The 12,722-nt window shown below is 33.1% G+C and overlaps 1 long non-coding RNA gene across 1 annotated transcript in view; it reads left to right on the top strand.

Moving 5' to 3' along the window:
* The window catches only part of LOC150065396 (uncharacterized), a 435,528-nt gene that overhangs the window by 118,237 nt on the left and 304,569 nt on the right, over window positions 1-12,722 (top strand). The window contains exon 2 of the long non-coding RNA XR_016534762.1: window positions 728-774. This is a non-coding gene — a long non-coding RNA (uncharacterized LOC150065396). The remainder of the gene's footprint in view (window positions 1-727; window positions 775-12,722) is intronic.

Genomic DNA, 12,722 nt, shown 5'->3' with positions numbered 1-12,722 from the left:
TAGAGTTTACAAGTATTTTAAATTTCCTCATTATGGAGAGAAATTAAAATTCCAGTTTATTTTGCTCATATACAATTATATCTACCTAAATTAAATATAATTTAAGAGCTTATAAATATTCATTGAAGTATTAGTATCACTAAATCAAAATAATAAAACTTTGGAAAAACATTACAGCTATTAAGTAAAGGTGAATGGTGGTAATAAATTTACGATATAAAGATAATGTTTTATTATATAAAATATCTTCAGTAATTTAGGATATATGATGAATATGTTGATACATAAAGAGCTAGATCCGATAATCATGTGTGCACACATATATGTATGTGTACATGTATATGAATGCGTGTATTATTGGTATTATAGGATGACTGAAGCAGAGAAATCTCTATAAACAACATAAAAATGCAATATGTTAGCATTTGTGTCCATCTACTATATTTGTATCTCATAATCAAGGAAATCATAAAGATTTTCTGCTTGTTTGCCATAGATAGGAAAAAAAATTCTCTAGAAGTCCAAATTTATTTTAAAGTGCAATAATTTGATGTGAACTGAGTTGTGTTGTATCTGACAAATATTGTTCTAAACTTTAAGTTAAATATACATTAATTTTTAATATGATAAAGTGTCTCTTAATATTGAATCATTAACATTTAATAAGGTTTGAATTAATATTTGAATTCAGTATTAAAAGAACCTTTGTGGCTTTATTTTTTTCTAGGTCTCAGGGTAGTGAACATTTTTGAATTCAAAACCTGTGAGCTTATGGTAAGTTTAAAATTAATATGCATAAATTTAGGGCTATTTTGTTTTTATTACCTATTAGAAAAATTCTAACTTTTAAAATAATGTAAATTATGGTAATTCATTCAAAATTTACCCTTTATATTGAAGAATATGTGATATTTTCTATCAAATATTTTTGTCTTATGCAGAGTATAGTAATGTAGCTATTTGATAGAATTCTTGGTAGTGTTCAGAGTCAATTTGAAGGGATGGTTTAGAAAAGTAAAGATTAGGACCAATGAAAACCAGTTCTTTGGATATGAGTGACAATTTTATATATTAAGTGTGGACTATTTGATGTCAATGAATAAAGGCAATGAGTTATTTAAAGTAAAACATTTTATCACCTGTCAAGATTTATCAAATTGGGTTTCTTTATGAAAGCATGATATTTGAGCTTAAAGAAGTTAAAAGTAATGTACCCATGGAATTAAAATAAAAAGTAGCAGTGCTGGGAGTTTGGCCTAGTGGTAGAGTGCTTGTCTAGCATGCACAAAGACCCAAGTTCGGTTCCTTTGTATCACATACATAAAAAAAGCCAGAAGTGGTGCTAAGGCTCAAGTGGTAGAGCTCCAGCCTTGAGAAAGCCCAAGGATGGTGCTTAGGCCCTGAGTTCAAGCCCAGGATTGGCAAAAAATAGTAGTAAGTGGTGACTACTGTGGCAAATCTTAGGCTTCATTTCAGTAGTTGGATTAATTTAATCATTGAAAAAATGTGAATCTGAATTAATGTAAGTGATTCTTTAGTACAAGAATTCATGTTTCATTGTTGAAATGAATTAAATCTCAAAGATGTTTTAAGAGATTGGAGACAGAAGCCACTATTAGGAGTTTTCGATGTATTTTTTAAATTATATTTTTAGAAACACTCAATATAGAATTATTGAAAATGACTGTTATATGGAAAAAAGGGTATATCACATTACTTAGTGTTAACAGGATAATTTGTTGATAATACAATAAATTTTGGTGATTTATTTGAATACATGTAGAGTAATAATTTTATTGCCCTGTAATTGTACATTTCTTTGTTGTAAATTACATTTCACAAATGGAATTGACCTTTTCAAATCTTTTCAACCATTTGTGTCTGTTTTAGGCTAGATATGTAGGCATATAACAGGCTTTGGTAAGATAATCAATTCATTTGAGATTTTTAAAATGTACAGTCTTATTTCTAGTTAAGGTGTGATTTGCCTTTTATATCTCTAATGGACACCACATTGGGAGTAGATATAAAATTAGATGGTGGAAATTTAATGGGTTCTGTAAAATGAAATGTTCTGGGCAATTTAGAGTAGTTTAGGTCTTAAAAAATGTAGAAGTTATTAGAACCCTAACATTCTGTGGATAATACATATAATACAACAATTTTCACAGTCCTAAGCATTTGAATACAAGTATGTAATGAAGTTGTCAAGTGTATGGGAAAAAATAGCAAAAGTTGGTCCTTGTTACAGGAACAGGTTGGGAATTAGGAAAATTGATTTCAATGAGTAAACAATGGCCAATTCTAACATGGGCTCCCACTGTACAATGAAAGCAAAAGTTGAGTTATTTAGTTATTCAATAGCACAGATTTGTCATTATTTATATCCATTGATAGTATTATATTATGACCTATTTTCTGGAACCTTTGAGATTTTTCTCTGTGAAATTTACATCATTCCAAACTGTTGTATGACTATAGAGTAAAGTAATGTGTATACTACCTGATCATAGAGCAATCACCCTTCAACTGATCTGAATATTGTCTAACATAACCCTAACTATAATCTCAGATCAGCATGGTGGTGGGTGGACATGATAAATAGAGAAAGAAAGAAAGAAAGAAAGAAAGAAAGAAAGAAAGAAAGAAAGAAAGAAAGAAAGAAAGAAAGAAAGAAAGAAAGAAAGGAAGGAAGGAAGGAAGGAAAGAAGGAAGGAAGGAAGGAAAGAAGGAAGGAAAGAAGGAAGGAAAGAAAGAGAAAGAAAAAAAGAAATAATTATGTGTCTTCTCATTCAAGAATTTCTGCTTACTCCTCACTACCATAATCTGTATTGGTTAGAGAAGAATGTTGGTATGATAGAAGAATGAATATTAGTATCGACCTCTGAGCTTTTATCTATCAATCTATCAATAGCTGTTCAATCTTGATATAAATAACAAAGCTATTTGCAATGAGTTTTTATATTTTACAATCACATAACCTATAACTTGACTTGGATTTAAAAAGTATTACAAAGTGCAAATATAGTATTTTTAATGTAACACACCCTAGATTATTGTAATTTGGTCAATCACAGTAGACATATCATTATATGCACCCCATTACATTGAAAAAAGTTTGAGTACAAGTTTTTACATTATTTTTGTTATTCAAAAGAATTATAGTTTTAGTCACAAATGTAAATAAACTTTCGAGTAAGGTTGAAGAATTTTTGCTGGTAAAAGTAAGCTTGTACACAATTTAGTCCATAAGTAAATTATTATAAAAATCTATGAGTATTAATAAGAACTTCTCAATAAATTTGCCTGTATCCCTTGTATTTACACTAGGTATACAAGGGCAAGTCTGGGGTTAAACCAGTACCATTTTCTGAGGAATTGAACTAATGTGGAAGGTAGAGAAATCTTAAAGAATTTGAGTTAAATGCATTGTTAACCCTGATAATAGACATTTGAGCAGATTCATTGGTTCTTGTTCTGATGATAGCTCTATTATGGTTAGGATGGGGGAGTATCTGTGCAAGTATATGAATGTGTACATGAAAGAAAAAAAGAAAGGGGAAAATTGTAGATAGTCTAAAAGTAAATGTAGCCTCTTTGGCTTCTCCGTTGCCAGTATCCTCACCTCGATACTCAAACTGCCAGATAGAAGCATATGTGAAATACTGTACAAGCTATAAGTTCTCTGAAGAAGTTTAGTTTGCAGTGCTAGTTTTGCTTTCTAAAAGTAGATGCTTTTTAATGAGCTTTTGGGTTGTAGCTATAAAATGTATAAAACCAATTTACATGAAGTTGATTGAATCCTTAAATATATTTTATGTGAAAATACTAGTGAAGAGAGACTTCTTATTTTATGCAAATCAAATACACCATTTCGGCATTAAACGGCATTAAACGGCATTGTTCTCATCATAAATGATATTTATAATAAAATGCTTGCATTAAAATAAAACTTTAAGAGATTTGTTTTAATCTTAATATTTGTAAGAGTTTTTAACATATCCTATCAATAAAATGCACTTTCCATGTCTATGGAATCTGTGTGCCTACTAGATTAGAAATCTGTTATATTATATGAGGTCTGTTTGAAATAGAATAGAAAGAGTTTTCATTGTCTATTGATTTTTCCTAATTTCCCAAATGTATTTTTCAAAACTGGTGATAATTTTACACACACATGCATATGTACACTAAAATAGCTTTTTATGAATATATTTGTTGAAATGTGATCATTGCTTCCAATTATTTATAAATATTATTTAGTTTGTGAGTGATAGGTCCTTAAAATATCATCCCGTGAAGACGTTAGTTGCAGATTCCCTTCTGGCTTTTTTTTTTTTTGGTGGTTAATTATGGCTAAGAGTCTCACAGATGTGTATGCCTGGTTTAACTTTGAATGACAGTCATCATATCTCAGCCTCCTGAGTAGCTAGGATCATAGACTGAATCGCAGGTACCCAGCATGTTTAATGGCTCTTTTCTTCTTGATGTTTGGAAATGCATTGGAAAGATTATGTACATAATGAACTAAAAAACAACTGGTTACTGATAGCTCATGCCTGTAATCCTAGCTACTCAAGAGGCTGAGATCTGAGGATTCCAGTTCAAAAACTAGCCTGGACATGAAAGTCTCTGAAACTCTTATCTTGAATTATCCACCCAAAACCTGGAAGTAGCACTGTTGCTCAAAGGGTAGAGCATTAGCCTTGAGCTGAAGTGTTCAGAGACAGCATCAAGGTCCAGAGTTCAAGAGCCGTAACAAAAAAATTAAAATAAAAACCCTAAAAATCTATGTATGTATTCTGAAGGACACATGGCAGAAAGACCTAATAGTCATTGTCTGGGCACAGAATTATTATAAGAAAACTGTGGGTGTACGAGTGCTGTACAATGAAGTCTGGATTTCTTTAGTGAAGGGGAAGGAAAGACATGATCACATCAATCATAATCAGCAACCAAAAGATATAGCATCAGGTTTTGTCAGGAAAAACATCAAAATTCAAAATTCATGATCTGCCTCTATTGGATAAATATGCACGTGAAAATATATGTATATTTTTATATTATTAAAAGGCTAAAAAGCCATGTTGGACCATTTTAAATTGGAGATTATCTTCTATAGCAAAGATCCTTTTTGTTGTTGTTGTTGTTGTTGTTGTTGTTGTTGTTGTTGTTGTTTTGGGTCATGGGGCTTGAATTCTGGGTCTGGGTGTTGTCCCTGAGTTCTTCAGCTCAAGGCTGCTGTCCTACCCTTGAGCAAAGTCCCACTTTCTGTTTTCTAGAGGTTAATTGGAGATAAGAGGCTCAGGTCTTTTTGTGCCTGGGCTGGCTTTGAATCTTGATCCTCAGATCTCAGCCTCCTGAATAGCTAGGGTTACAGATGTGAGTCATTGCACCCGGCTTAAGATGTTTTTTTTTTACATGAACAAAGTTTTAACTAATTACTTATCATGACTCAAGCTTACTTGCTGGTAGTCCATTTGAAATTATCCTTGAATGTGAGGCATCAGAAGTTTTCATTCACAATACATAAAACTGTGCTTAGAATGAATGACTTCTTTTGAACTTCAAACATTCCTTTTAGTTAATGATGTCCTAAGTGTTTTAATGTAATTCTTCAAAGTAAATGAGCAAAAAAAAGTTTGTACACACACACACACACACACACACACACTTCCATTTGTATTTATAGTGGTCTTCCTTTGTGATAATGCTTTCTCATTTCCCCTTGTCACACATGCTTGGCCTGTCAGAATACTGACATTTTCAGACATGATAAATAATACCTTAAATGAACTTAACATTTTAAATGAAAGAGTTTAAGATGTGATATTTCTTTTTGTACTGCATTTTATTTTTTGGTCAGGGTGATGTATAGGTTGGTTACAATTACAGTTGTCAGGTAGTGAGTACATTGTTTAGTCAACATTGATACCTCTTCCCATGTTTTTCTCCCATTTTCCCTTCCGCAACCCCCTCACAATCATCTTATTTTTCCCTTTCCCTTCCCTATTTCAAATAAACATATATACAATATACCAGGTATTAGAGTCAGATACAGTAACAACATGAGATTAACCATAAGGGCAAAAAAAGAGAAATCAAATAAGATGTGATATTTCTTACAAATATTATTTTAGCATAAAACATTTTCATAATGCATTTTAACTTTTATTTAAATTGTCTTCAATGTCTCATTTTAATCAGGAAAAGTGAATGTGATAAGACAATGGGATTAAGTAATGCATGCGATTTTTCCAATGGAGAATAAACTAATAGTCCGGGTTCATTGGAGTATAACTGTTACATGTTTTAGTAGTTGCTAACAAATGATTCACCATCCCTGAATTTGACTCTGTTCTTCAACAACAAAACTTGAAATCATTCTATGAATTTTGTGCACATAATCTGTGCCTTTGACCTCCACACTCATAAAATTAGCTCCATTGGGAATCTGATTATGTAAAATATGACTTGATTATGTAAAATATAACCTAATTATGTATAATATGACCTGATGATGACATAATCCTTGAAACTCATGATATTGTTACATGTATATATAAAATATAATTTTACATCTCATGGGATCTTTCAAAAGATATTTATGAATGGCTGATTCAATGGTGTTTACTTGCCATAAACCACTTCTAAATTTTTTTACCCTGGATACACAGGGTTTTTTACCTCTGCACACCTTTGGATACATTGTTCCGATGTGACTAGCTCATATATATTTCTGATTAAATAAATTATCCAGCTGTGAATCCCCTAGGCTTAACTTTTAATACTTACCATGTATCACTTCCACACTTTATCTAGCTTCCCCTCAGTTCCCAACATGTCAGAAACAAGTAATTTAGTTGCTAAAGCCTTTCCATTTGTCTACAGGGAAACTTATCAACTTCTATAAAAATGTGTGTGTGTTATCTTGCTCCTCCTTTGATATACCATGGATAATGTGGGAAAATCAAGATTAGACATTTGTTGATGTGACTGGCTGATAACAAGGTGATAGGAAAAGCAGTAAATGCATTGGGGGAAAAAAAAGAGCTTTAGAGCATATTTAAGCTTTCTAAAGCCTTTCAACAAAGTATATTTAATTCTAGCAGCAGTGAAATAGAGGGGATTTCATTGTAAAGTGGAGCAGAATTCAACCTCCAATGCATCAGCTTTACATGACAGATAGTTAATAAACTGCCACTGTTATCACTTGGTAGAAATCTCTGGTGACTGCGTTTTTTTGAACTTGAAACCCAAATGCATTTTTAAAAATAATCTCTATCTTATGAATACCAGTTTCTTCTCTCAAATGGCCGTTTCCGCCTCTCCTTTTTAGAAATTATTGTACCATATAATTAATAGCTCCATTTCACAATGCTGATATAGAACAAAAATCACTAGAGGATTAAGAGTGAGTGTCCATAAATAGATATAAACAGGTTATAATGCTGCTATTATTTTATGAAGATGAACATAGGAGGAATAATTGTTCATGAAGAATGTGAATGTTAAAACTGGTTCTATTACCTTTACCTGACCAAAGGGGGAAAAATCTGAATAATCAATTTTCTCAACTAATTTCCAAGTGTCTTTCATTCCTCCTTTTGTATCACTGCTCCAGATTTTATTTCACATGCTTTCTTCTGTTCACTGTATCATCTGTAATCACCAGGCCCTGGATTCCATGAGAAATAATTAAAAGGTCCGACTTAACAGTTCTGGTAATTTATAGGGTGTGATGTCATTCTCCACCTATTCAAAAGTCATAACCTATGAAATTCTCTGTGCTCTCTGTGGGTATATGTACATGGAATAACATACAAAATATATAAATATAGTTAAATATTTACATATGTATATATACACACAAATATATTATAACTGGCATGTTTCCTTTAGCAACATTAGCTTCCCCGGTGAGATAGTGAATAGATTATCTACATTAAGTTGTGACGATCAGGTTTAAGGGAAAGGAGTCTGCACAGCATCACTGAGAACTGAGCACTTGGTAAAAACCTGTACACTCAATAAGGGTGTTGTAGAGAGATTTACTCCTGCATTGTAGAAACGAGATGTTTAATTCCAAAATTTCTTAGTGTTTGGGCAAGCAAGAAATAGGAGATATTCTCAGTTAGGTAACAGTCATATTTACTAGGTGTTGTTGCACACTGTAGCATGATTTCATTCAAATAAGATGATTTTTTTAAAGATAAAATTTGAGGATGAATAGGTAGAATATTTGTGGAACATAAGAAGCCTGATTTTGGTAATATTTAATTATGTGACCTCACAGAGATGATTTATTTTTTTTAAATCTTTATTTGTTCAGATATAAAACAAAGAGGATGTGGCACTGTGAATTCGGAGTCCTTTTCGCTTTTAATTTAATTATTCTGTTGTCTCAGTTGTGATGCTTTTGCTCATAAGACAAAACAGAGTAATCTGTTTAGCCTCCAAGGAAGGTTCATTAACATACAAACAAGAAATTAAGGAGTTATAGACATCCATACAGGATTCACTGACATCACCAACGACTTACATTCTGCCCACGTTTGTTTTCTGTATCTTGTCCTAGGTTTATTCTTTGCCAGCTCTCTTCAGAATTAAAGATGTCTGCTATGGTTTGATTTTCACATTTAAATACAAACTATCAAGTTGACAGAATTGCCTTGATTTTTTTTTTTACTGTTCAAATTAAGGAAACTACTAGGGGAATCTCATCTATCAGTTCCCTACCAGTAAATATTTATTCCCTTCACATTTTTTATCAAATGTGTCCTCTGTCATAGGCCCCAGATTAAAGGACCAATTATCAGTGGTTTAGACCAGTCGTGTTTATCTTTTGCTTCTAGAAATGTGCTCTGGTTCCATTCAAGGCTGCACAGAGAAAGATGGCTACCTCAATTAAGGGAACTCGAGTTCTTCTCAGAACCAAGAAATTAAAAATGGGTCCAAGCCAGCAAATGGCATTATTTGTTATACTCATTTTGCTTAGGTGATATACTATACTATTTATTCAGTATTTGTAATTTTTACAAGGGTATGATAGATAAACAGTGAGTCTACTTTCAAGGAAAAGTCTGTATAGATAATTAAATAAAATTAAACAAATTATTGCTTACTCAGTAAAAAAATTCTATTATTTCTATTGATCTTCCTTCTCAAATTTTTCAACCACTACCCATTAAGGAATATGACAAAATCTTCACAGTAAACAGTCTCTCCCTTCAGTGATGTGGCCCTGTTGCAATCCACAACCACCTGCAAACAAATGCAGAGCATAATCATTTTGAATCTCCTGCCTTTACCACTGCTATCCTCTCAATAATGGAACAACCCTAACTCTAGACCTCTAACCAGTATGACTTCCAGTGTGACTGACTCTCACATATTTGATAGAAAAAGAATTATATTTTCTTTATTCATGCAAGTTTCAGCTCAGCTTTTACCTCCCCTGTGTAGGTTTTCTTGAGTCTTCAGGTCCTCCTTTTGCTCTTTCATGGTCCCCTGATCTTCCACTATTATCCCATTGGATCTGTTGCTTTTATGATTTTATATCCACTAGAAGACCATGTGTTGCTGTTGTTGTCAGCTTGTTTGTCGCTACCAAGGTTGGAGGCTTCATCCTTGCTCAGCCTATTTTTTTGGCTGGTGTTCTACCACTGAAGCCAAACCTCCAGCCATATTTTTTGCTGTAATTTTGGAGATGGAGTCTAGTCAACTTTTCTGCCTTAGGTTACTACCCTGAAATTATGATCCTCCAAATCTCATCTACTTGAGTGGCTGGGATAGATGACGTCAGCCCCCAGCACCCATGAAGCTGGTTTTGTTTTCTGGCCTTGTCTTCAGATCTATAATAAGTGGCCTAAGGCAGGGCTGATTGTGTGTTTCCTCCAGGATAGAGATAGATCAATATGTGTAATCCAATATGTATACCTTTTTTCTTTCCATAATTAGTGAATTAGTCTTGAGAAATACTTCTCTTGAGTGCCAAATGTTTATCTACCTCACCCTAACCTACAGGCTTAAGTAGAAATAAATATCCTCACTATAAATGTAACTCTTCTCTCAAATCCCATGTTTTCATATCTTCAAATCATGCAAATTTTATATTTCATACTTGCTATGGTTTCAAAACTGTGGTTAATATATTTTATATATTATAAAATATATAAGACATAAAATTGATGGGTGATACTGATCAAATTAAATTTAGTCCTTTGTATAACTACTGAAAGAGAAAGAAAAATAAATAAAATGTGTTAGGAATATCATGTAAAGTTGATTGTACAAGGAGACTCACCTTGTGTTTCCTTATACTCTAGGCAAAGCACTGTGAGCTCACTAATAATTTTCATTATATTCTCAAAAATTACAGACTTGGAAAAGAGAAAATAATCTGTGAAATATATAATTGTGTTCACAACAACAACACCAATTGTTCTGCAGTTGAGCTACTGATTTGATTTTCTTGTATATTAAATACATGAAATACATACGGTTGCATTAGTATCATTGGTTTGGAAAGCTTAACAAATACAAAGCATTTTTTTCATCTTATACTTATGCATATAAAGAGTCTATAAGCACTTAAAATATTATTTGATTTTTGTTGTCCATTTACTGATGTAATTAGTAGAGTATGAAGATTCTAAGTCAGCACTAGAAAGAAAAACAGTGCCAAAAAGAAATTACTAAAGAAGCCAAACCAAATCTGTAGAGGAGAGAAAATAAACCAGCCCTAATAGCATAATGTTTGTGCTGTCACAGATCAGGAAGCAGCCAATAAATGATTCATCCTGTGTCCATCATAGCATATTTATAAATTCATCTGACATTTCTGGCCTATGAGAGAAAGGAAAAATAAAATTATAGATTTTCTACTACAGATGACACCATCAAGGGAAGGACTTTGAGAGGGTTGTTTGGTCATTTTCCTTTATCACTTTTCTCTCCGTTCCATCCTGACAGCTCAAACACATAAGGTCTTCAAATTCTAAGAAGCAAGGGCAGAGTTTAATGTTCTTTTCTATCTTAACCAAGGGCATTTGATAGTTTCCATAATTGCACAAAAATGAATAATATATATAGCTTCTGTGAATATGTTATGAAAAGTAGGAAAAGTGATTTTACAAATAGACACAGCTGTTTTCACATTTGTATTTGAAATGGCATGTTTCTTAGGTCGTAAAAGTGTAACATGTAAATTGAAAGCTTAGCAGCATTAAAAATGAAAAGAAAAGAAAAATGTGAAAAGAAATACATAAGCATCATCTTCAATGCATCACAACTTTTGGGTTTTCATTCAAAAGTAGAGAAAGGAGAGTATATCCAAGCTTTCCCTCCAATACTTGTAGAGATTATTGTGTAGGCATAAAGATTCATGATAGCAAAGTACATGTGTGAGTGTGTGTGTGTGTGTGTGTGTGTGTGTGTGTGTGTGTGTGTGTGTCTGTGTCTGTGTCTGTGTTTGTGTCTGAGTGCCTGCTGGTCTTGAGGATTGAACCGAATGGCTGGGCGCTGTTCTTGACCTTTTTTAAGGCTACTGCTTTACCACGTGAGCAGTAGTAGTAGAGCCACAGTTCTACTCCCAGCTTGGTTAATTGGAAATAATAGGTCCACAGACTTTCCCTTCCCCAAGATGGCTTCAAACCACAATCCACAGATCTAGTCCTTCTGAGTATCTAGTATCATAGGCATGAGTCTCTGGCACCCAGCAAATAAGAACTTTTTTCATGTTAAATGTCACAAACATTTATACTCAGTCAAAATCTCTTTCCCCTCGCATGGTGGCTCACGCTTGGAATCCTAGCTACTTGGGAGGCTGAGATCTGGAGATCATGGTTCAAAGACAGGCAAGGGCACTTAAAAGTCCATGAGACTCTTATCTCCAATCAAGCACCAGAAAACTATAAGTGGCACTGTGATTCAAAGGGTAGGACAGTGACCTTGAGCTAAAGAACATAGGGACAATGCCCAGGCTCAGAGTTCAAGTCACACTGACCAAAAATAAAAACAATCTCTTTCTTCGGGGTGGGGGAAGGGAAATGGGGACCAAGACATGAGAAAGGGAATCAGTGTATGTGAAGTAATGCACCTTCTGTCTGGTGAATATAATGTAACCCTTCTATTAATTACAATAAAAATATATGAAAAAAAAGAAGTTTCAGGGATAACCAGGAGATTGGCCTAGTTGTAGAGCTTGCCTAGCATGCATGAAGACCCAGGTTTGATTCCTCGGTACCCCATACATAGAAAAAGCCTGAAGAGCTTAATTATGAGTGACTGTTGTTATTAATATACTATGTTTTTTTCTCTTCTCTTCTGCTGCCCTTTGGTTAATCTCATATTGTTACAGTATCTGACCTGGCATATTATATATATGTTTATTTGTTTATTTGAAATAGGATGGGGAAAAAGATTAGAGGAGGGACTGAGGGGAGAGAAGTGGGACAAAAACATGAGAAGGGGTATCAATGTGGAGAAATAATGTGCCTTCTATCTGGTGAATATACCTGTAACCCCTCTATACATTGAAATAAAATAAAATTAAAAAAAAATATCTTTCCCTTTGAATACAGCTTTTAGATCAATTTATAAAAATATCTTTTCAGTTCAGAAATATGTTTAAGCAAAAAGAATTTAGTGAGTTTCATCTCTTTTATATTTTATTTTTATTAATATAGATTGCAATTTACAATCCCACTTAATAACATTAC

This window comes from Megascapheus bottae, chromosome 3, assembly GCF_031878675.1.
Source record: "Megascapheus bottae isolate mThoBot1 chromosome 3, mThoBot2.hap1, whole genome shotgun sequence".
Taxonomy (NCBI): domain Eukaryota; kingdom Metazoa; phylum Chordata; class Mammalia; order Rodentia; family Geomyidae; genus Megascapheus; species Megascapheus bottae.
Note: the sequence above shows the minus strand (reverse complement) of the source record. Positions and strands in the feature narration are given on the sequence as shown.